General features: G+C 45.2%; 7 non-coding genes and 3 pseudogenes across 7 annotated transcripts; all 10 read left to right on the top strand.

Moving 5' to 3' along the window:
* The first annotated feature begins 4,847 nt into the window (after positions 1-4,847).
* On the top strand, positions 4,848-5,047 carry LOC143777319 (U2 spliceosomal RNA). Its single transcript, XR_013216092.1, has one exon. It is a non-coding gene; the product is annotated as a U2 spliceosomal RNA (small nuclear RNA).
* Positions 5,048-5,912: 865 nt separating this feature from the next.
* On the top strand, positions 5,913-6,115 carry LOC143777345 (U2 spliceosomal RNA; annotated as a pseudogene).
* A 6,723-nt stretch (positions 6,116-12,838) lies between these two features.
* On the top strand, positions 12,839-13,038 carry LOC143777318 (U2 spliceosomal RNA). Its single transcript, XR_013216091.1, has one exon. It is a non-coding gene; the product is annotated as a U2 spliceosomal RNA (small nuclear RNA).
* Positions 13,039-13,905: 867 nt separating this feature from the next.
* On the top strand, positions 13,906-14,105 carry LOC143777317 (U2 spliceosomal RNA). Its single transcript, XR_013216090.1, has one exon. It is a non-coding gene; the product is annotated as a U2 spliceosomal RNA (small nuclear RNA).
* An 865-nt stretch (positions 14,106-14,970) lies between these two features.
* LOC143777337 (U2 spliceosomal RNA) lies at positions 14,971-15,170 on the top strand. Its single transcript, XR_013216111.1, has one exon. It is a non-coding gene; the product is annotated as a U2 spliceosomal RNA (small nuclear RNA).
* Positions 15,171-16,034: 864 nt separating this feature from the next.
* On the top strand, positions 16,035-16,234 carry LOC143777307 (U2 spliceosomal RNA). Its single transcript, XR_013216081.1, has one exon. It is a non-coding gene; the product is annotated as a U2 spliceosomal RNA (small nuclear RNA).
* An 865-nt stretch (positions 16,235-17,099) lies between these two features.
* On the top strand, positions 17,100-17,302 carry LOC143777344 (U2 spliceosomal RNA; annotated as a pseudogene).
* An 863-nt stretch (positions 17,303-18,165) lies between these two features.
* Positions 18,166-18,365, top strand: LOC143777366 (U2 spliceosomal RNA). The gene has a single exon (XR_013216122.1). It is a non-coding gene; the product is annotated as a U2 spliceosomal RNA (small nuclear RNA).
* Positions 18,366-19,229: 864 nt separating this feature from the next.
* Positions 19,230-19,432, top strand: LOC143777369 (U2 spliceosomal RNA; annotated as a pseudogene).
* A 1,182-nt stretch (positions 19,433-20,614) lies between these two features.
* LOC143777390 (U2 spliceosomal RNA) lies at positions 20,615-20,796 on the top strand. The gene has a single exon (XR_013216137.1). It is a non-coding gene; the product is annotated as a U2 spliceosomal RNA (small nuclear RNA).
* The last annotated feature ends 819 nt before the right edge of the window (positions 20,797-21,615 follow it).

Raw genomic sequence — 21,615 nt, 5'->3', positions numbered from 1 at the left:
AGGGCCGATAAACCGAGGCTTAAACTTAGGAGACGAGACCTTCATAGGAACAAATCGAGAAGACAACCAAACCAGGTCCCCAACACAAAGACGAGGACCGACACGCCGATGACGATTAGTGAACTGTTGAGTCTTCTCCTGGGACAACTTCAGATTGTCCACAACCTGTCCCCAAATCTGATGCATTCTATCAACCACAGCATCTACTCCAGGACAATCCGAAGACTCCAATTGACCGGACGAAAAGCGAGGGTGAAACCCTGAATTACAAAAAAATGGAGAAACCAAAGTGGCAGAACTGGCCCGATTGTTAAGGGCAAACTCTGCCAATGGCAAAAAATCAAGCCAATCGTCCTGATCAGCGGACACAAAACACCTCAAGTAAGTCTCCAAGGTCTGATTAGTACGCTCAGTCTGGCCATTAGTCTGAGGATGGAATGCAGACGAAAAAGACAAGTCGATGCCCATCCTGGCACAGAACGCCCGCCAAAATCTAGACACAAACTGAGTACCCCTGTCAGACACTATATTCTCAGGAATACCATGCAAACGCACAACATTCTGAAAAAATAGAGGGACCAGCTCAGAGGAGGAGGGCAATTTGGGCAAAGGTACCAAGTGAACCATCTTGGAAAAACGGTCACACACCACCCAGATGACGGACATCCTACGAGAAACAGGAAGGTCAGAAATAAAGTCCATAGAGATGTGCGTCCAAGGCCTCTTAGGAATAGGCAAGGGCAACAACAACCCGCTGGCCCGGGAACAGCAGGGCTTAGCCCGAGCACAAACATCACAAGACTGCACAAAAATACGTACATCTCGAGACAAGGAAGGCCACCAGAAGGACCTAGACACCAGATCCCTGGTGCCAAAAATTCCAGGATGACCTGCCAACGCGGAAGAGTGAACCTCCGAAATAACTCTACTGGTCCAGTCATCAGGGACAAACAATCTACCAGGCGGACAGCGATCAGGCCTATCCACCTGAAACTCCTGCAAAGAGCGCCGCAGATCTGGGGAGACAGCTGACAATATCACCCCATCCTTCAGGATGCCAGTAGGTTCGGAATCACCAGGCGAGTCAGGCTCAAAACTCCTAGAGAGGGCATCCGCCCTCACATTCTTAGACCCAGGCAGATATGAAACCACAAAGTTAAATCGAGAGAAAAACAACGACCAGCGCGCCTGTCTAGGATTCAGACGCCTGGCTGACTCAAGATAAATTAGATTTTTGTGGTCAGTCAAGACCACCACCTGGTGTCTAGCACCCTCAAGCCAATGACGCCACTCCTCAAATGCCCACTTCATGGCCAAGAGCTCCCGATTTCCAACATCATAATTTCGCTCAGCGGGCGAAAACTTTCGAGAGAAAAACGCACATGGTCTCATCACTGAGCAGTCAGGACCTTTCTGCGACAAAACTGCACCTGCTCCGATCTCGGAAGCATCTACTTCAACCTGGAACGGGAGCGAAACATCAGGCTGGCGCAACACAGGAGCAGAAGAAAAGCGGCGCTTAAGCTCCCGAAAGGCCTCCACAGCCGCAGAGGACCAATTAGCAACATCAGCACCCTTCTTGGTCAAATCAGTCAAAGGTTTAGCAATGGCAGAAAAACCCGCTATGAATCGGCGATAGAAATTAGCAAATCCCAAGAATTTCTGAAGACTCTTTAGAGAAGTAGGTTGTACCCAATCACAAATAGCCTGAACCTTAACAGGGTCCATCTCCATAGATGAAGGGGAAAAAATATATCCCAAAAAGGAAATTCTCTGAACCCCAAAAATACACTTTGAGCCCTTCACAAATAGAGAATTAGCTCGTAAAACCTGAAAAACTCTCCTGACCTGTTGAACATGAGATTCCCAGTCCTCCGAAAAAATCAAAATATCATCCAAATACACAATCATAAATTTATCCAGATATTCACGGAAAATATCGTGCATAAAGGACTGAAAAACGGAAGGGGCATTCGCGAGACCGAAAGGCATTACCAAATACTCAAAATGGCCTTCAGGCGTATTAAATGCGGTCTTCCACTCATCCCCCTGCTTAATCCGCACCAAATTATACGCACCACGTAGATCGATCTTAGTGAACCACTTCGCCCCCTTTATACGAGCAAAAAGATCAGTCAGTAAAGGTAACGGATACTGGTATTTAACTGTAATCTTATTCAGAAGTCGATAGTCGATACAAGGTCTCAATGAACCATCCTTTTTACCCACAAAGAAAAACCCTGCCCCCAGTGGAGACAAAGAGGGGCGAATATGACCCTTTTCCAAAGATTCTCTGATATACTCCCGCATAGCAGTATGTTCAGGTACAGACAAATTAAACAAGCGACCCTTAGGAAATTTACTACCGGGAATCAACTCAATAGCGCAGTCACACTCTCTGTGAGGAGGGAGAGAATCAGTTTTAGGCTCCTGAAAGACATCATAAAAATCTGACAGAAATGCTGGGATCTCAGAGGGAGTAGATGAAGAAATGGGAACCAAAGGTGCATCCCCATGAATCCCCTGACATCCCCAGCTCAGCACAGACATTGATCTCCAGTCCAAGACTGGATTATGAATTTGTAACCATGGTAATCCAAGTACTAATACGTCGTGTAGATTATATAACACAAGGAAACGAATAATCTCCTGATGGTCTGGGGACAGATGCATAGTCACTTGTGTCCAATATTGTGGTTTATTGCTAGCCAAAGGTGTAGAATCAATACCCTTTAAGGGAATAGAAACCTCCAGAGGCTCTAAATCAAACCCACAACGCTTGGCAAAGGACCAATCCATGAGACTCAGAGCGGCGCCAGAATCCACATAAGCATCCACAGTAACAGATGATAAAGTACAAATCAATGTCACAGACAAAAGAAATTTAGACTGCAAGGTACCCATAGAAAAAGATTTATCAACCTTTTTATCAACCTTCTTTATGCGTTTAGAGCATGCTGATATAACATGAGCTGGATCTCCACAATAGAAGCACAACCCATTTTTGCGCCTGTAATTCTGTCGTTCGCCTCTAGACAATACACTATCGCATTGCATATGCTCTGGTGCCTTTTCAGAGGTCACCGCCAAATGATGCACAGGTTTTTGCTCAGAAGATACCGCCATATGGTGCACAGGTTTTTGCTCAGAAGATACCGCCATATGGTGCACAGGTCTTTGCTCAAAAGATACCGCCATATGGTGCACAGATTTTTGCTCAGAAGATACCGCCATATGGTGCACAGATTTGCGCTCCCGTAAACGCCGATCAATCTGGATAGCCAATTTCATGGCATCATTCAGACCTGTAGGCACAGGGAACCCCACCATGACATCCTTCACGGCATCAGAGAGACCTTCTCTGAAATTAGCTGCTAGAGCGCACTCATTCCATTTAGTAAGCACCGACCATTTACGAAATTTTTGGCAGTATATCTCAGCTTCATCTTGCCCTTGAGAAAGAGCTATCAAGGCTTTCTCAGCCAAAATCTCTAAATTAGGTTCTTCATAAAGCAACCCCAAAGCCAGAAAAAACGCATCTACATTTAATAACGCAGGATCCCCTGGCGACAATGCAAATGCCCAACTTTGTGGGTCACCCCGCAATAGAGAAATAACAATTTTAACCTGTTGCGCAGGATCACCAGCAGAGTGAGATTTCAGAGACAAAAACAATTTACAATTCTCTCTGAAATTCAAAAAACGGGATCTGTCTCCGGTAAAAAATTCAGGCATAGGGATCTTAGGTTCAGACATTGGAGCACGTATAACAAAATCTTGTAAGTTCTGGACCTTTGTAGCCAGGTTATTCAGACCTGCAACCAAACTCTGTGGATCCATGATTCAAACAGGTGTAACCAAAGCCATTCAGAGATTAAGAGGAGAGGAAAAAAAAAAAAAGGCTGAAGACTGCAGTTTAAGCAAGGAGTACAAATAAGCACTAAGGTGCACTTTCCAAACACAGAAGGAAAAAAAACCTTTTCATATCCTTTCCTGCTTTAGTGCATAGTTTTAACACATGAGGTCCGGCCAAACTGTTATGATTTTCCCAATGGCAGGGAAATCAAAATAACAATGGACTAGCTCTCGGGTGATGGGAACTAAAGTGACCGTGACCTGAATCTGACACAACACTGGAAGTAGCCGGGGAGTGTTTCCTACGATGCCCTAGACACCACGCGCCAGCCGGAGATCTAACTACCCCTATCAGAGGAATATACAGGCCTGCCTTACCTCCAGAGATGAACCCCAAAAGGAGATAGCAGCCCTCCACAGATATTGACGGTGAGTCAAGAGGAAAAGACATACGTAGGATGAACAGCAGATTTAGCACAGTGAGGTCCGCTTACTAGATAGCAGAAGTACAGGAAAGAGTCACTTCACGGTCAACTTCAAAACACTACTCAAAAACACCATCCTGAAATTACTTTAAAACTCCAGTGACAACTCATGCCACTGGAGTGGCAATTCCAGTCCACGAGAGCTTCCAGCTACAGAGAGTCACATTGCAAATAGCTGGACAAAAATAGAATAAACTAGAAACAAAATTCAACTTAGCTGAACAGGATCTTGAGGCAGGAGAATGCAACAGAATGCTACTGATACATTGTTGGCCGGCATCAGACCAGCAGCCAAGCAGCCTTAAATAGGAAACTCCCCTAATGGGTGTCAACAGGTGATCAAGGATAGAAGAAGGCAAATAAGTGGCACTACCATAAAACACCACCGGGGGAGCCCACAAACAGAATTCACAACAGTCTTCCCTGCGGCACTCTTTTTGCTCTGTCTCCACAATGGGTGTCAGTTTTAGGCCTAGGTGCGTCAGAAGTGGCAAACCGTTTCTGGTTATCGTTTCTCGGCCTTATGCATCCGTCGTCGCCGCCGCTCAAGATGTAGTGTAGTATCTGTTCTTATCAGTTTAATATCTGATACGTCCCCTATCCATATTAAATGGATTTTTAGCCCAGGGAGCTGGAAATGGAGCTTGCTCTGTCCACTCCACGCATTGACTCGTTATTGCAGTATCTCCGGGAACACTGCGCTCCTTCTCTGATCCGGTTTCCAAAAACAGATTGCATTGAAATCAGCGCAAGTTGTCTTTTAACCCTTTATGTGAATACTTTTCAGTGTCAGCGAAGCACATTTCAGATGCCAAATGTAGCATTTTGCTTGATTTCACTTGACCATTTGCAACATTTTGTGTGCCTTGCCTGGCCTTGCTTTCACCTATGTATGTCAAGCATTGTATTGCATTCAATATGCAATCAGTCAGTCAATCAATTTGTCTTTACTGGTTGCTGCAACAGGTGTGTTGAGATGTAGGCCTGTATTAGGCCTTTCTTACAGTGTTGCAAATATACTGTGCCATCTACAAAATTAGGCCCCTGCTGTCAGTACTTGGCGGCGTTTCAATTGAAGTATCCAATGAGTAGTTCTGCCATACATACCGCATTTGTGACCGCCGCATGAATTCTTTTGTAAACCATTGTCTCCCTCTTGTGGACCACCGACTTCCAAATGTGGTGTATTATATGTATTTGAAAAAAAAAGGAAAACTGGTGTCTGTGCTGATCTCGAATCTGCTTGTCTTCTCCATCTACACCTGTGTGAGTATTCCAATGCTTTTGACCAACCAGGTGCGCTGCCTGCAGTAGATAGAATCTTAGCACGGAACATTCATGTGCAGTCACAATGGGAATGGAGGGTGTGGTCAAAGTAGGCGGAGTTATGCAGATTCAAAATGCGTCGTGCACAGCTTGAACACACGCACACACACACAGCAGAACTGTCATTGAGAATGCATCCCAGCGTTTCTGGAAATGTCTTCCCTGCGGCACTCTTTTTGCTCTGTCTCCACAATGGGTGTCAGTTTTAGGCCTAGTTGCGTCAGAAGTGGCAAACCGTTTCTGGTTATCGTTTCTCGGCCTTATGCATCCGTCGTCGTCGTCGCCGCTCAAGATGTAGTGTAGTATCTGTTCTTATCAGTTTAATATCTGATACGTCCCCTATCCATATTAAATGGATTTTTAGCCCAGGGAGCTGGAAATGGAGCTTGCTCTGTCCACTCCACGCATTGACTCGTTATTGCAGTATCTCCGGGAACACTGCGCTCCTTCTCTGATCCGGTTTCCAAAAACAGATTGCATTGAAATCAGCGCAAGTTGTCTTTTAGCCCTTTATGTGAATACTTTTCAGTGTCAGCGAAGCACATTTCAGATGCCAAATGTAGCATTTTGCTTGATTTCACTTGACCATTTGCAACATTTTGTGTGCCTTGCCTGGCCTTGCTTTCACCTATGTATGTCAAGCATTGTATTGCATTCAATATACAATCAGTCAGTCAATCAATTTGTCTTTACTGGTTGCTGCAACAGGTGTGTTGAGATGTAGGCCTGTATTAGGCCTTTCTTACAGTGTTGCAAATATACTGTGCCATCTACAAAATTAGGCCCTGCTGTCAGTACTTGGCGGCGTTTCAATTTAAGTATCCAATGAGTAGTTCTGCCATACATACCGCATTTGTGACCGCCGCATGAATTCTTTTGTAAACCATTGTCTCCCTCTTGTGGACCACCGACTTCCAAATGTGGTGTATTATATGTATTTGAAAAAAAAGGAAAACTGGTGTCTGTGCTGATCTTGAATCTGCTTGTCATCTCCATCTACACCTGTGTGAGTATTCCAATGCTTTTGACCAACCAGGTGCGCTGCCTGCAGTAGATAGAATCTTAGCACGGAACATTCATGTGCAGTCACAATGGGGATGGAGGGTGTGGTCAAAGTAGGCGGAGTTATGCAGATTCAAAACGCGTCGTGCACAGCTTGAACAGACGCACACACACACAGCAGAACTGTCATTGAGAATGCATCCCAGCGTTTCTGGAAATGTCTTCTGTTATGATTTTCCCAATGGCAGGGAAATCAAAATAACAACGGACTAGCTCTCGGGTGATGGGAACTAAAGTGACCGTGACCTGAACCTGACACAACACTGGAAGTAGCCGGGGAGTGTTTCCTACGATGCCCTAGACACCACGCGCCAGCCGGAGATCTAACTACCCCTATCAGAGGAATATACAGGCCTGCCTTACCTCCAGAGATGAACCCCAAAAGGAGATAGCAGCCCTCCACAGATATTGACGGTGAGTCAAGAGGAAAAGACATACGTAGGATGAACAGCAGATTTAGCACAGTGAGGTCCGCTTACTAGATAGCAGAAGTACAGGAAAGAGTCACTTCACGGTCAACTTCAAAACACTACTCAAAAACACCATCCTGAAATTACTTTAAAACTCCAGTGACAACTCATGCCACTGGAGTGGCAATTCCAGTCCACGAAAGCTTCCAGCTACAGAGAGTCACATTGCAAATAGCTGGACAAAAATAGAATAAACTAGAAACAAAATTCAACTTAGCTGAACAGGATCTTGAGGCAGGAGAATGCAACAGAATGCTACTGATACATTGTTGGCCGGCATCAGACCAGCAGCCAAGCAGCCTTAAATAGGAAACTCCCCTAATGGGTGTCAACAGGTGATCAAGGATAGAAGAAGGCAAATAAGTGGCACTACCATAAAACACCACCGGGGGAGCCCACAAACAGAATTCACAACAGTACCCCCCCCTTAAGGAGGGGGCACCGAACCCTCACCAGAACCACCAGGGCGATCTGGATGAGCACTATGAAATGCACGAACCAAATCAGGAGCATGAACATCAGATGCTGTCACCCAAGAATTATCCTCCTGACCATAGCCTTTCCACTTAACCAGATACTGAAGTTTCCGTCTGGAAACACGGGAGTCCAAGATCTTTTCCACCACATACTCCAACTCACCCTCAACCAGCACAGGAGCAGGAGGATCAGCAGACGGAACAACCGGCACCTCATACCTCCGCAACAATGACCGATGAAAAACATTATGAATAGTAAAAGATGCTGGGAGGTCCAAACGAAAGGACACAGGATTGAGAACCTCCAGAATCCTATAAGGGCCGATAAACCGAGGCTTAAACTTAGGAGACGAGACCTTCATAGAAACAAATCGAGAAGACAACCAAACCAGGTCCCCAACACAAAGACGAGGACCGACACGCCGATGACGATTAGTGAACTGTTGAGTCTTCTCCTGGGACAACTTCAGATTGTCCACAACCTGTCCCCAAATCTGATGCATTCTATCAACCACAGCATCTACTCCAGGACAATCCGAAGACTCCAATTGACCGGACGAAAAGCGAGGGTGAAACCCTGAATTACAAAAAAATGGAGAAACCAAAGTGGCAGAACTGGCCCGATTGTTAAGGGCAAACTCTGCCAATGGCAAAAAATCAAGCCAATCGTCCTGATCAGCGGACACAAAACACCTCAAGTAAGTCTCCAAGGTCTGATTAGTACGCTCAGTCTGGCCATTAGTCTGAGGATGGAATGCAGACGAAAAAGACAAGTCGATGCCCATCCTGGCACAGAACGCCCGCCAAAATCTAGACACAAACTGAGTACCCCTGTCAGACACTATATTCTCAGGAATACCATGCAAACGCACAACATTCTGAAAAAATAGAGGGACCAGCTCAGAGGAGGAGGGCAATTTGGGCAAAGGTACCAAGTGAACCATCTTGGAAAAACGGTCACACACCACCCAGATGACGGACATCCTACGAGAAACAGGAAGGTCAGAAATAAAGTCCATAGAGATGTGCGTCCAAGGCCTCTTAGGAATAGGCAAGGGCAACAACAACCCGCTGGCCCGGGAACAGCAGGGCTTAGCCCGAGCACAAACATCACAAGACTGCACAAAAATACGTACATCTCGAGACAAGGAAGGCCACCAGAAGGACCTAGACACCAGATCCCTGGTGCCAAAAATTCCAGGATGACCTGCCAACGCGGAAGAGTGAACCTCCGAAATAACTCTACTGGTCCAGTCATCAGGGACAAACAATCTACCAGGCGGACAGCGATCAGGCCTATCCACCTGAAACTCCTGCAAAGAGCGCCGCAGATCTGGGGAGACAGCTGACAATATCACCCCATCCTTCAGGATGCCAGTAGGTTCGGAATCACCAGGCGAGTCAGGCTCAAAACTCCTAGAGAGGGCATCCGCCCTCACATTCTTAGACCCAGGCAGATATGAAACCACAAAGTTAAATCGAGAGAAAAACAACGACCAGCGCGCCTGTCTAGGATTCAGACGCCTGGCTGACTCAAGATAAATTAGATTTTTGTGGTCAGTCAAGACCACCACCTGGTGTCTAGCACCCTCAAGCCAATGACGCCACTCCTCAAATGCCCACTTCATGGCCAAGAGCTCCCGATTTCCAACATCATAATTTCGCTCAGCGGGCGAAAACTTTCGAGAGAAAAACGCACATGGTCTCATCACTGAGCAGTCAGGACCTTTCTGCGACAAAACTGCACCTGCTCCGATCTCGGAAGCATCTACTTCAACCTGGAACGGGAGCGAAACATCAGGCTGGCGCAACACAGGAGCAGAAGAAAAGCGGCGCTTAAGCTCCCGAAAGGCCTCCACAGCCGCAGAGGACCAATTAGCAACATCAGCACCCTTCTTGGTCAAATCAGTCAAAGGTTTAGCAATGGCAGAAAAACCCGCTATGAATCGGCGATAGAAATTAGCAAATCCCAAGAATTTCTGAAGACTCTTTAGAGAAGTAGGTTGTACCCAATCACAAATAGCCTGAACCTTAACAGGGTCCATCTCCATAGATGAAGGGGAAAAAATATATCCCAAAAAGGAAATTCTCTGAACCCCAAAAATACACTTTGAGCCCTTCACAAATAGAGAATTAGCTCGTAAAACCTGAAAAACTCTCCTGACCTGTTGAACATGAGATTCCCAGTCCTCCGAAAAAATCAAAATATCATCCAAATACACAATCATAAATTTATCCAGATATTCACGGAAAATATCGTGCATAAAGGACTGAAAAACGGAAGGGGCATTCGCGAGACCGAAAGGCATTACCAAATACTCAAAATGGCCTTCAGGCGTATTAAATGCGGTCTTCCACTCATCCCCCTGCTTAATCCGCACCAAATTATATGCACCACGTAGATCGATCTTAGTGAACCACTTCGCCCCCTTTATACGAGCAAAAAGATCAGTCAGTAAAGGTAACGGATACTGGTATTTAACTGTAATCTTATTCAGAAGTCGATAGTCGATACAAGGTCTCAATGAACCATCCTTTTTACCCACAAAGAAAAACCCTGCCCCCAGTGGAGACAAAGAGGGGCGAATATGACCCTTTTCCAAAGATTCTCTGATATACTCCCGCATAGCAGTATGTTCAGGTACAGACAAATTAAACAAGCGACCCTTAGGAAATTTACTACCGGGAATCAACTCAATAGCGCAGTCACACTCTCTGTGAGGAGGGAGAGAATCAGTTTTAGGCTCCTGAAAGACATCATAAAAATCTGACAGAAATGCTGGGATCTCAGAGGGAGTAGATGAAGAAATGGGAACCAAAGGTGCATCCCCATGAATCCCCTGACATCCCCAGCTCAGCACAGACATTGATCTCCAGTCCAAGACTGGATTATGAATTTGTAACCATGGTAATCCAAGTACTAATACGTCGTGTAGATTATATAACACAAGGAAACGAATAATCTCCTGATGGTCTGGGGACAGATGCATAGTCACTTGTGTCCAATATTGTGGTTTATTGCTAGCCAAAGGTGTAGAATCAATACCCTTTAAGGGAATAGAAACCTCCAGAGGCTCTAAATCAAACCCACAACGCTTGGCAAAGGACCAATCCATGAGACTCAGAGCGGCGCCAGAATCCACATAAGCATCCACAGTAACAGATGATAAAGTACAAATCAATGTCACGGACAAAAGAAATTTAGACTGCAAGGTACCCATAGAAAAAGATTTATCAACCTTTTTATCAACCTTCTTTATGCGTTTAGAGCATGCTGATATAACATGAGCTGGATCTCCACAATAGAAGCACAACCCATTTTTGCGCCTGTAATTCTGTCGTTCGCCTCTAGACAATACACTATCGCATTGCATATGCTCTGGTGCCTTTTCAGAGGTCACCGCCAAATGATGCACAGGTTTTTGCTCAGAAGATACCGCCATATGGTGCACAGGTTTTTGCTCAGAAGATACCGCCATATGGTGCACAGGTCTTTGCTCAAAAGATACCGCCATATGGTGCACAGATTTTTGCTCAGAAGATACCGCCATATGGTGCACAGATTTGCGCTCCCGTAAACGCCGATCAATCTGGATAGCCAATTTCATGGCATCATTCAGACCTGTAGGCACAGGGAACCCCACCATGACATCCTTCACGGCATCAGAGAGACCTTCTCTGAAATTAGCTGCTAGAGCGCACTCATTCCATTTAGTAAGCACCGACCATTTACGAAATTTTTGGCAGTATATCTCAGCTTCATCTTGCCCTTGAGAAAGAGCTATCAAGGCTTTCTCAGCCAAAATCTCTAAATTAGGTTCTTCATAAAGCAACCCCAAAGCCAGAAAAAACGCATCTACATTTAATAACGCAGGATCCCCTGGCGACAATGCAAATGCCCAACTTTGTGGGTCACCCCGCAATAGAGAAATAACAATTTTAACCTGTTGCGCAGGATCACCAGCAGAGTGAGATTTCAGAGACAAAAACAATTTACAATTCTCTCTGAAATTCAAAAAACGGGATCTGTCTCCGGTAAAAAATTCAGGCATAGGGATCTTAGGTTCAGACATTGGAGCACGTATAACAAAATCTTGTAAGTTCTGGACCTTTGTAGCCAGGTTATTCAGACCTGCAACCAAACTCTGTGGATCCATGATTCAAACAGGTGTAACCAAAGCCATTCAGAGATTAAGAGGAGAGGAAAAAAAAAAAAAGGTTGAAGACTGCAGTTTAAGCAAGGAGTACAAATAAGCACTAAGGTGCACTTTCCAAACACAGAAGGAAAAAAAACCTTTTCATATCCTTTCCTGCTTTAGTGCATAGTTTTAACACATGAGGTCCGGCCAAACTGTTATGATTTTCCCAATGGCAGGGAAATCAAAATAACAATGGACTAGCTCTCGGGTGATGGGAACTAAAGTGACCGTGACCTGAATCTGACACAACACTGGAAGTAGCCGGGGAGTGTTTCCTACGATGCCCTAGACACCACGCGCCAGCCGGAGATCTAACTACCCCTATCAGAGGAATATACAGGCCTGCCTTACCTCCAGAGATGAACCCCAAAAGGAGATAGCAGCCCTCCACAGATATTGACGGTGAGTCAAGAGGAAAAGACATACGTAGGATGAACAGCAGATTTAGCACAGTGAGGTCCGCTTACTAGATAGCAGAAGTACAGGAAAGAGTCACTTCACGGTCAACTTCAAAACACTACTCAAAAACACCATCCTGAAATTACTTTAAAACTCCAGTGACAACTCATGCCACTGGAGTGGCAATTCCAGTCCACGAGAGCTTCCAGCTACAGAGAGTCACATTGCAAATAGCTGGACAAAAATAGAATAAACTAGAAACAAAATTCAACTTAGCTGAACAGGATCTTGAGGCAGGAGAATGCAACAGAATGCTACTGATACATTGTTGGCCGGCATCAGACCAGCAGCCAAGCAGCCTTAAATAGGAAACTCCCCTAATGGGTGTCAACAGGTGATCAAGGATAGAAGAAGGCAAATAAGTGGCACTACCATAAAACACCACCGGGGGAGCCCACAAACAGAATTCACAACAGTCTTCCCTGCGGCACTCTTTTTGCTCTGTCTCCACAATGGGTGTCAGTTTTAGGCCTAGGTGCGTCAGAAGTGGCAAACCATTTCTGGTTATCGTTTCTCGGCCTTATGCATCCGTCGTCGCCGCCGCTCAAGATGTAGTGTAGTATCTGTTCTTATCAGTTTAATATCTGATACGTCCCCTATCCATATTAAATGGATTTTTAGCCCAGGGAGCTGGAAATGGAGCTTGCTCTGTCCACTCCACGCATTGACTCGTTATTGCAGTATCTCCGGGAACACTGCGCTCCTTCTCTGATCCGGTTTCCAAAAACAGATTGCACTGAAATCAGCGCAATTTGTCTTTTAACCCTTTATGTGAATACTTTTCAGTGTCAGCGAAGCACATTTCAGATGCCAAATGTAGCATTTTGCTTGATTTCACTTGACCATTTGCAACATTTTGTGTGCCTTGCCTGGTCTTGCTTTCACCTATGTATGTAAAGCATTGTATTGCATTCAATATGCAATCAGTCAGTCAATCAATTTGTCTTTACTGGTTGCTGCAACAGGTGTGTTGAGATGTAGGCCTGTATTAGGCCTTTCTTACAGTGTTGCAAATATACTGTGCCATCTACAAAATTAGGCCCCTGCTGTCAGTACTTGGCGGCGTTTCAATTGAAGTATCCAATGAGTAGTTCTGCCATACATACCGCATTTGTGACCGCCGCATGAATTCTTTTGTAAACCATTGTCTCCCTCTTGTGGACCACCGACTTCCAAATGTGGTGTATTATATGTATTTGAAAAAAAAAGGAAAACTGGTGTCTGTGCTGATCTCGAATCTGCTTGTCTTCTCCATCTACACCTGTGTAAGTATTCCAATGCTTTTGACCAACCAGGTGCGCTGCCTGCAGTAGATAGAATCTTAGCACGGAACATTCATGTGCAGTCACAATGGGGATGGAGGGTGTGGTCAAAGTAGGCGGAGTTATGCAGATTCAAAACGCGTCGTGCACAGCTTGAACAGACGCACACACACACACAGCAGAACTGTCATTGAGAATGCATCCCAGCGTTTCTGGAAATGTCTTCCCTGCGGCACTCTTTTTGCTCTGTCTCCACAATGGGTGTCAGTTTTAGGCCTAGGTGCGTCAGAAGTGGCAAACCATTTCTGGTTATCGTTTCTCGGCCTTATGCATCCGTCGTCGCCGCCGCTCAAGATGTAGTGTAGTATCTGTTCTTATCAGTTTAATATCTGATACGTCCCCTATCCATATTAAATGGATTTTTAGCCCAGGGAGCTGGAAATGGAGCTTGCTCTGTCCACTCCACGCATTGACTCGTTATTGCAGTATCTCCGGGAACACTGCGCTCCTTCTCTGATCCGGTTTCCAAAAACAGATTGCACTGAAATCAGCGCAATTTGTCTTTTAACCCTTTATGTGAATACTTTTCAGTGTCAGCGAAGCACATTTCAGATGCCAAATGTAGCATTTTGCTTGATTTCACTTGACCATTTGCAACATTTTGTGTGCCTTGCCTGGTCTTGCTTTCACCTATGTATGTAAAGCATTGTATTGCATTCAATATGCAATCAGTCAGTCAATCAATTTGTCTTTACTGGTTGCTGCAACAGGTGTGTTGAGATGTAGGCCTGTATTAGGCCTTTCTTACAGTGTTGCAAATATACTGTGCCATCTACAAAATTAGGCCCCTGCTGTCAGTACTTGGCGGCGTTTCAATTGAAGTATCCAATGAGTAGTTCTGCCATACATACCGCATTTGTGACCGCCGCATGAATTCTTTTGTAAACCATTGTCTCCCTCTTGTGGACCACCGACTTCCAAATGTGGTGTATTATATGTATTTGAAAAAAAAAGGAAAACTGGTGTCTGTGCTGATCTCGAATCTGCTTGTCTTCTCCATCTACACCTGTGTGAGTATTCCAATGCTTTTGACCAACCAGGTGCGCTGCCTGCAGTAGATAGAATCTTAGCACGGAACATTCATGTGCAGTCACAATGGGGATGGAGGGTGTGGTCAAAGTAGGCGGAGTTATGCAGATTCAAAACGCGTTGTGCACAGCTTGAACACACACACACACACACAGCAGAACTGTCATTGAGAATGCATCCCAGCGTTTCTGGAAATGTCTTCCCTGCGGCACTCTTTTTGCTCTGTCTCCACAATGGGTGTCAGTTTTAGGCCTAGTTGCGTCAGAAGTGGCAAACCGTTTCTGGTTATCGTTTCTCGGCCTTATGCATCCGTCGTCGTCGCCGCTCAAGATGTAGTGTAGTATCTGTTCTTATCAGTTTAATATCTGATACGTCCCCTATCCATATTAAATGGATTTTTAGCCCAGGGAGCTGGAAATGGAGCTTGCTCTGTCCACTCCACGCATTGACTCGTTATTGCAGTATCTCCGGGAACACTGCGCTCCTTCTCTGATCCGGTTTCCAAAAACAAATTGCATTGAAATCAGCGCAAGTTGTCTTTTAACCCTTTATGTGAATACTTTTCAGTGTCAGCGAAGCACATTTCAGATGCCAAATGTAGCATTTTGCTTGATTTCACTTGACCATTTGCAACATTTTGTGTGCCTTGCCTGGCCTTGCTTTCACCTATGTATGTCAAGCATTGTATTGCATTCAATATACAATCAGTCAGTCAATCAATTTGTCTTTACTGGTTGCTGCAACAGGTGTGTTGAGATGTAGGCCTGTATTAGGCCTTTCTTACAGTGTTGCAAATATACTGTGCCATCTACAAAATTAGGCCCTGCTGTCAGTACTTGGCGGCGTTTCAATTGAAGTATCCAATGAGTAGTTCTGCCATACATACCGCATTTGTGACCGCCGCATGAATTCTTTTGTAAACCATTGTCTCCCTCTTGTGGACCACCGACTTCCAAATGTGGTGTATTATATGTATTTGAAAAAAAAAGGAAAACTGGTGTCTGTGCTGATCTCGAATCTGCTTGTCTTCTCCATCTACACCTGTGTGAGTATTCCAATGCTTTTGACCAACCAGGTGCGCTGCCTGCAGTAGATAGAATCTTAGCACGGAACATTCATGTGCAGTCACAATGGGGATGGAGGGTGTGGTCAAAGTAGGCGGAGTTATGCAGATTCAAAATGCGTCGTGCACAGCTTGAACAGACGCACACACACACAGCAGAACTGTCATTGAGAATGCATCCCAGCGTTTCTGGAAATGTCTTCCCTGCGGCACTCTTTTTGCTCTGTCTCCACAATGGGTGTCAGTTTTAGGCCTAGGTGCGTCAGAAGTGGCAAACCATTTCTGGTTATCGTTTCTCGGCCTTATGCATCCGTCGTCGCCGCCGCTCAAGATGTAGTGTAGTATCTGTTCTTATCAGTTTAATATCTGATATGTCCCCTATCCATATTAAATGGATTTTTAGCCCAGGGAGCTGGAAATGGAGCTTGCTCTGTCCACTCCACGCATTGACTCGTTATTGCAGTATCTCCGGGAACACTGCGCTCCTTCTCTGATCCGGTTTCCAAAAACAGATTGCATTGAAATCAGCGCAAGTTGTCTTTTAACCCTTTATGTGAATACTTTTCAGTGTCAGCGAAGCACATTTCAGATGCCAAATGTAGCATTTTGCTTGATTTCACTTGACCATTTGCAACATTTTGTGTGCCTTGCCTGGCCTTGCTTTCACCTATGTATGTAAAGCATTGTATTGCATTCAATATGCAATCAGTCAGTCAATCAATTTGTCTTTACTGGTTGCTGCAACAGGTGTGTTGAGATGTAGGCCTGTATTAGGCCTTTCTTACAGTGTTGCAAATATACTGTGCCATCTACAAGATTAGGCCCCTGCTGTCAGTACTTGGCGGCGTTTCAATTGAAGTATCCAATGAGTAGTTCTGCCATACATACCGCATTTGTGACCGCCGCATGAATTCTTTTGTAAACCATTGTCTCCCTCTTGTGGACCACCGACTTCCAAATGTGGTGTATTATATGTATTTGAAAAAAAAAGGAAAACTGGTGTCTGTGCTGATCTCGAATCTGCTTGTCTTCTCCATCTACACCTGTGTGAGTATTCCAATGCTTTTGACCAACCAGGTGCGCTGCCTGCAGTAGATAGAATCTTAGCACGGAACATTCATGTGCAGTCACAATGGGGATGGAGGGTGTGGTCAAAGTAGGCGGAGTTATGCAGATTCAAAATGCGTCGTGCACAGCTTGAACACACGCACACACACACAGCAGAACTGTCATTGAGAATGCATCCCAGCGTTTCTGGAAATGTTTTCCCTGCAGCACTCTTTTTGCTCTGTCTCCACAATGGGTGTCAGTTTTAGGCCTAGTTGCGTCAGAAGTGGCAAACCGTTTCTGGTTATCGTTTCTCGGCCTTATGCATCCGTCGTCGTCGTCGCCGCTCAAGATGTAGTGTAGTATCTGTTCTTATCAGTTTAATATCTGATACGTCCCCTATCCATATTAAATGGATTTTTAGCCCAGGGAGCTGGAAATGGAGCTTGCTCTGTCCACTCCACGCATTGACTCGTTATTGCAGTATCTCCGGGAACACTGCGCTCCTTCTCTGATCCGGTTTCCAAAAACAGATTGCATTGAAATCAGCGCAAGTTGTCTTTTAACCCTTTATGTGAATACTTTTCAGTGTCAGCGAAGCACATTTCAGATGCCAAATGTAGCATTTTGCTTGATTTCACTTGACCATTTGCAACATTTTGTGTGCCTTGCCTGGCCTTGCTTTCACCTATGTATGTCAAGCATTGTATTGCATTCAATATACAATCAGTCAGTCAATCAATTTGTCTTTACTGGTTGCTGCAACAGGTGTGTTGAGATGTAGGCCTGTATTAGGCCTTTCTTACAGTGTTGCAAATATACTGTGCCATCTACAAAATTAGGCCCTGCTGTCAGTACTTGGCGGCGTTTCAATTGAAGTATCCAATGAGTAGTTCTGCCATACATACCGCATTTGTGACCGCCGCATGAATTCTTTTGTAAACCATTGTCTCCCTCTTGTGGACCACCGACTTCCAAATGTGGTGTATTATATGTATTTGAAAAAAAAGGAAAACTGGTGTCTGTGCTGATCTTGAATCTGCTTGTCATCTCCATCTACACCTGTGTGAGTATTCCAATGCTTTTGACCAACCAGGTGCGCTGCCTGCAGTAGATAGAATCTTAGCACGGAACATTCATGTGCAGTCACAATGGGGATGGAGGGTGTGGTCAAAGTAGGCGGAGTTATGCAGATTCAAAACGCGTTGTGCACAGCTTGAACAGACGCACACACACACAGCAGAACTGTCATTGAGAATGCATCCCAGCGTTTCTGGAAATGTCTTCCCTGCGGCACTCTTTTTGCTCTGTCTCCACAATGGGTGTCAGTTTTAGGCCTAGGTGCGTCAGAAGTGGCAAACCATTTCTGGTTATCGTTTCTCGGCCTTATGCATCCGTCGTCGCCGCCGCTCAAGATGTAGTGTAGTATCTGTTCTTATCAGTTTAATATCTGATACGTCCCCTATCCATATTAAATGGATTTTTAGCCCAGGGAACTGGAAATGGAGCTTGCTCTGTCCACTCCACGCATTGACTCGTTATTGCAGTATCTCCGGGAACACTGCGCTCCTTCTCTGATCCGGTTTCCAAAAACAGATTGCATTGAAATCAGCGCAAGTTGTCTTTTAACCCTTTATGTGAATACTTTTCAGTGTCAGCGAAGCACATTTCAGATGCCAAATGTAGCATTTTGCTTGATTTCACTTGACCATTTGCAACATTTTGTGTGCCTTGCCTGGCCTTGCTTTCACCTATGTATGTCAAGCATTGTATTGCATTCAATATGCAATCAGTCAGTCAATCAATTTGTCTTTACTGGTTGCTGCAACAGTTGTGTTGAGATGTAGGCCTGTATTAGGCCTTTCTTACAGTGTTGCAAATATACTGTGCCATCTACAAAATTAGGCCCTGCTGTCAGTACTTGGCGGCGTTTCAATTGAAGTATCCAATGAGTAGTTCTGCCATACATACCGCATTTGTGACCGCCGCATGAATTCTTTTGTAAACCATTGTCTCCCTCTTGTGGACCACCGACTTCCAAATGTGGTGTATTATATGTATTTGAAAAAAAAAGGAAAACTGGTGTCTGTGCTGATCTTGAATCTGCTTGTCATCTCCATCTACACCTGTGTGAGTATTCCAATGCTTTTGACCAACCAGGTGCGCTGCCTGCAGTAGATAGAATCTTAGCACGGAACATTCATGTGCAGTCACAATGGGGATGGAGGGTGTGGTCAAAGTAGGCGGAGTTATGCAGATTCAAAACGCGTCGTGCACAGCTTGAACAGACGCACACACACACAGCAGAACTGTCATTGAGAATGCATCCCAGCGTTTCTGGAAATGTCTTCCCTGCGGCACTCTTTTTGCTCTGTCTCCACAATGGGTGTCAGTTTTAGGCCTAGGTGCGTCAGAAGTGGCAAACCATTTCTGGTTATCGTTTCTCGGCCTTATGCATCCGTCGTCGTCGCCGCCGCTCAAGATGTAGTGTAGTATCTGTTCTTATCAGTTTAATATCTGATACGTCCCCTATCCATATTAAATGGATTTTTAGCCCAGGGAGCTGGAAATGGAGCTTGCTCTGTCCACGCCACGCATTGACTCGTTATTGCAGTATCTCCGGGAACACTGCGCTCCTTCTCTGATCCGGTTTCCAAAAACAGATTGCATTGAAATCAGCGCAAGTTGTCTTTTAACCCTTTATGTGAATACTTTTCAGTGTCAGCGAAGCACATTTCAGATGCCAAATGTAGCATTTTGCTTGATTTCACTTGACCATTTGCAACATTTTGTGTGCCTTGCCTGGCCTTGCTTTCACCTATGTATGTCAAGCATTGTATTGCATTCAATATGCAATCAGTCAGTCAATCAATTTGTCTTTACTGGTTGCTGCAACAGGTGTGTTGAGATGTAGGCCTGTATTAGGCCTTTCTTACAGTGTTGCAAATATACTGTGTCATCTACAAAATTAGGCCCCTGCTGTCAGTACTTGGCGGCGTTTCAATTGAAGTATCCAATGAGTAGTTCTGCCATACATACCGCATTTGTGACCGCCGCATGAATTCTTTTGTAAACCATTGTCTCCCTCTTGTGGACCACCGACTTCCAAATGTGGTGTATTATATGTATTTGAAAAAAAAAGGAAAACTGGTGTCTGTGCTGATCTCGAATCTGCTTGTCTTCTCCATCTACACCTGTGTGAGTATGCCAATGCTTTTGACCAACCAGGTGCGCTGCCTGCAGTAGATAGAATCTTAGCACGGAACATTCATGTGCAGTCACAATGGGGATGGAGGGTGTGGTCAAAGTAGGCGGAGTTATGCAGATTCAAAACGCGTCGTGCACAGCTTGAACACACGCACACACACACAGCAGAACTGTCATTGAGAATGCATCCCAGCGTTTCTGGAAATGTCTTCCCTGCGGCACTCTTTTTGCTCTGTCTCCACAATGGGTGTCAGTTTTAGGCCTAGTTGCGTCAGAAGTGGCAAACCGTTTCTGGTTATCGTTTCTCGGTCTTAGGCTACGTTCACATTTGCGTTGTGCGCCGCAGCGCACAACGCAAACAAAAACGCAGCAAAACGCATGCACAACGCTGTGTTTGCGCCGCATGCGTCGTTTTTTTCATTGAATTAGGACGCAGCAAAAATGCAACTTGCTGCGTCCTCTGCGCCTGGACGCGGGCGCCGCAGCGACGCATGCAGCGCAAAACGCAAGTGTGCCGCATGTCCATGCGCCCCCATGTTAAATATAGGGGCGCATGACGCATGCGGCGGCGCCCGACGCTGCGGCGCTGGCCGCAAATGTGAACGTAGCCTTATACATCCGTCGTCGTCGCCGCTCAAGATGTAGTGTAGTATCTGTTCTTATCAGTTTAATATCTGATACGTCCCCTATCCATATTAAATGGATTTTTAGCCCAGGGAGCTGGAAATGGAGCTTGCTCTGTCCACTCCACGCATTGACTCGTTATTGCAGTATCTCCGGGAACACTGCCCTCCTTCTCTGATCCGGTTTCCAAAAACAGATTGCACTGAAATCAGCGCAAGTTGTCTTTTAACCCTTTATGTGAATACTTTTCAGTGTCAGCGAAGCACATTTCAGATGCCAAATGTAGCATTTTGCTTGATTTCACTTGACCATTTGCAACATTTTGTGTGCCTTGCCTGGCCTTGCTTTCACCTATGTATGTCAAGCATTGTATTGCATTCAACATGCAATCAGTCAGTCAATAAATTTGTCTTTACCGGTTGCTGCAACAGGTGTGTTGAGATGTAGGCCTGTATTAGGCCTTTCTTACAGTGTTGCAAATATACTGTGCCATCTACAAAATTAGGCCCTGCTGTCAGTACTTGGCGGCGTTTCAATTGAAGTATCCAATGAGTAGTTCTGCCATACATACCGCATTTGTGACCGCCGCATGAATTCTTTTGTAAACCATTGTCTCCCTCTTGTGGACCACCGACTTCCAAATGTGGTGTATTATATGTATTTGAAAAAAAAAGGAAAACTGGTGTCTGTGCTGATCTCGAATCTGCTTGTCATCTCCATCTACACCTGTGTGAGTATTCCAATGCTTTTGACCAACCAGGTGCGCTGCCTGCAGTAGATAGAATCTTAGCATGGAACATTCATGTGCAGTCACAATGGGGATGGAGGGTGTGGTCAAAGTAGGCGGAGTTATGCAGATTCAAAACGCGTCGTGCACAGCTTGAACACACGCACACACACACAGCAGAACTGTCATTGAGAATGCATCCCAGCGTTTCTGGAAATGTCTTCCCTGCGGCACTCTTTTTGCTCTGTCGCCACAATGGGTGTC

Source organism: Ranitomeya variabilis, chromosome 5 (assembly GCF_051348905.1).
Source record: "Ranitomeya variabilis isolate aRanVar5 chromosome 5, aRanVar5.hap1, whole genome shotgun sequence".
NCBI classification, from domain to species: domain Eukaryota; kingdom Metazoa; phylum Chordata; class Amphibia; order Anura; family Dendrobatidae; genus Ranitomeya; species Ranitomeya variabilis.
This window is presented reverse-complemented; position numbering and strand designations above follow the sequence as displayed.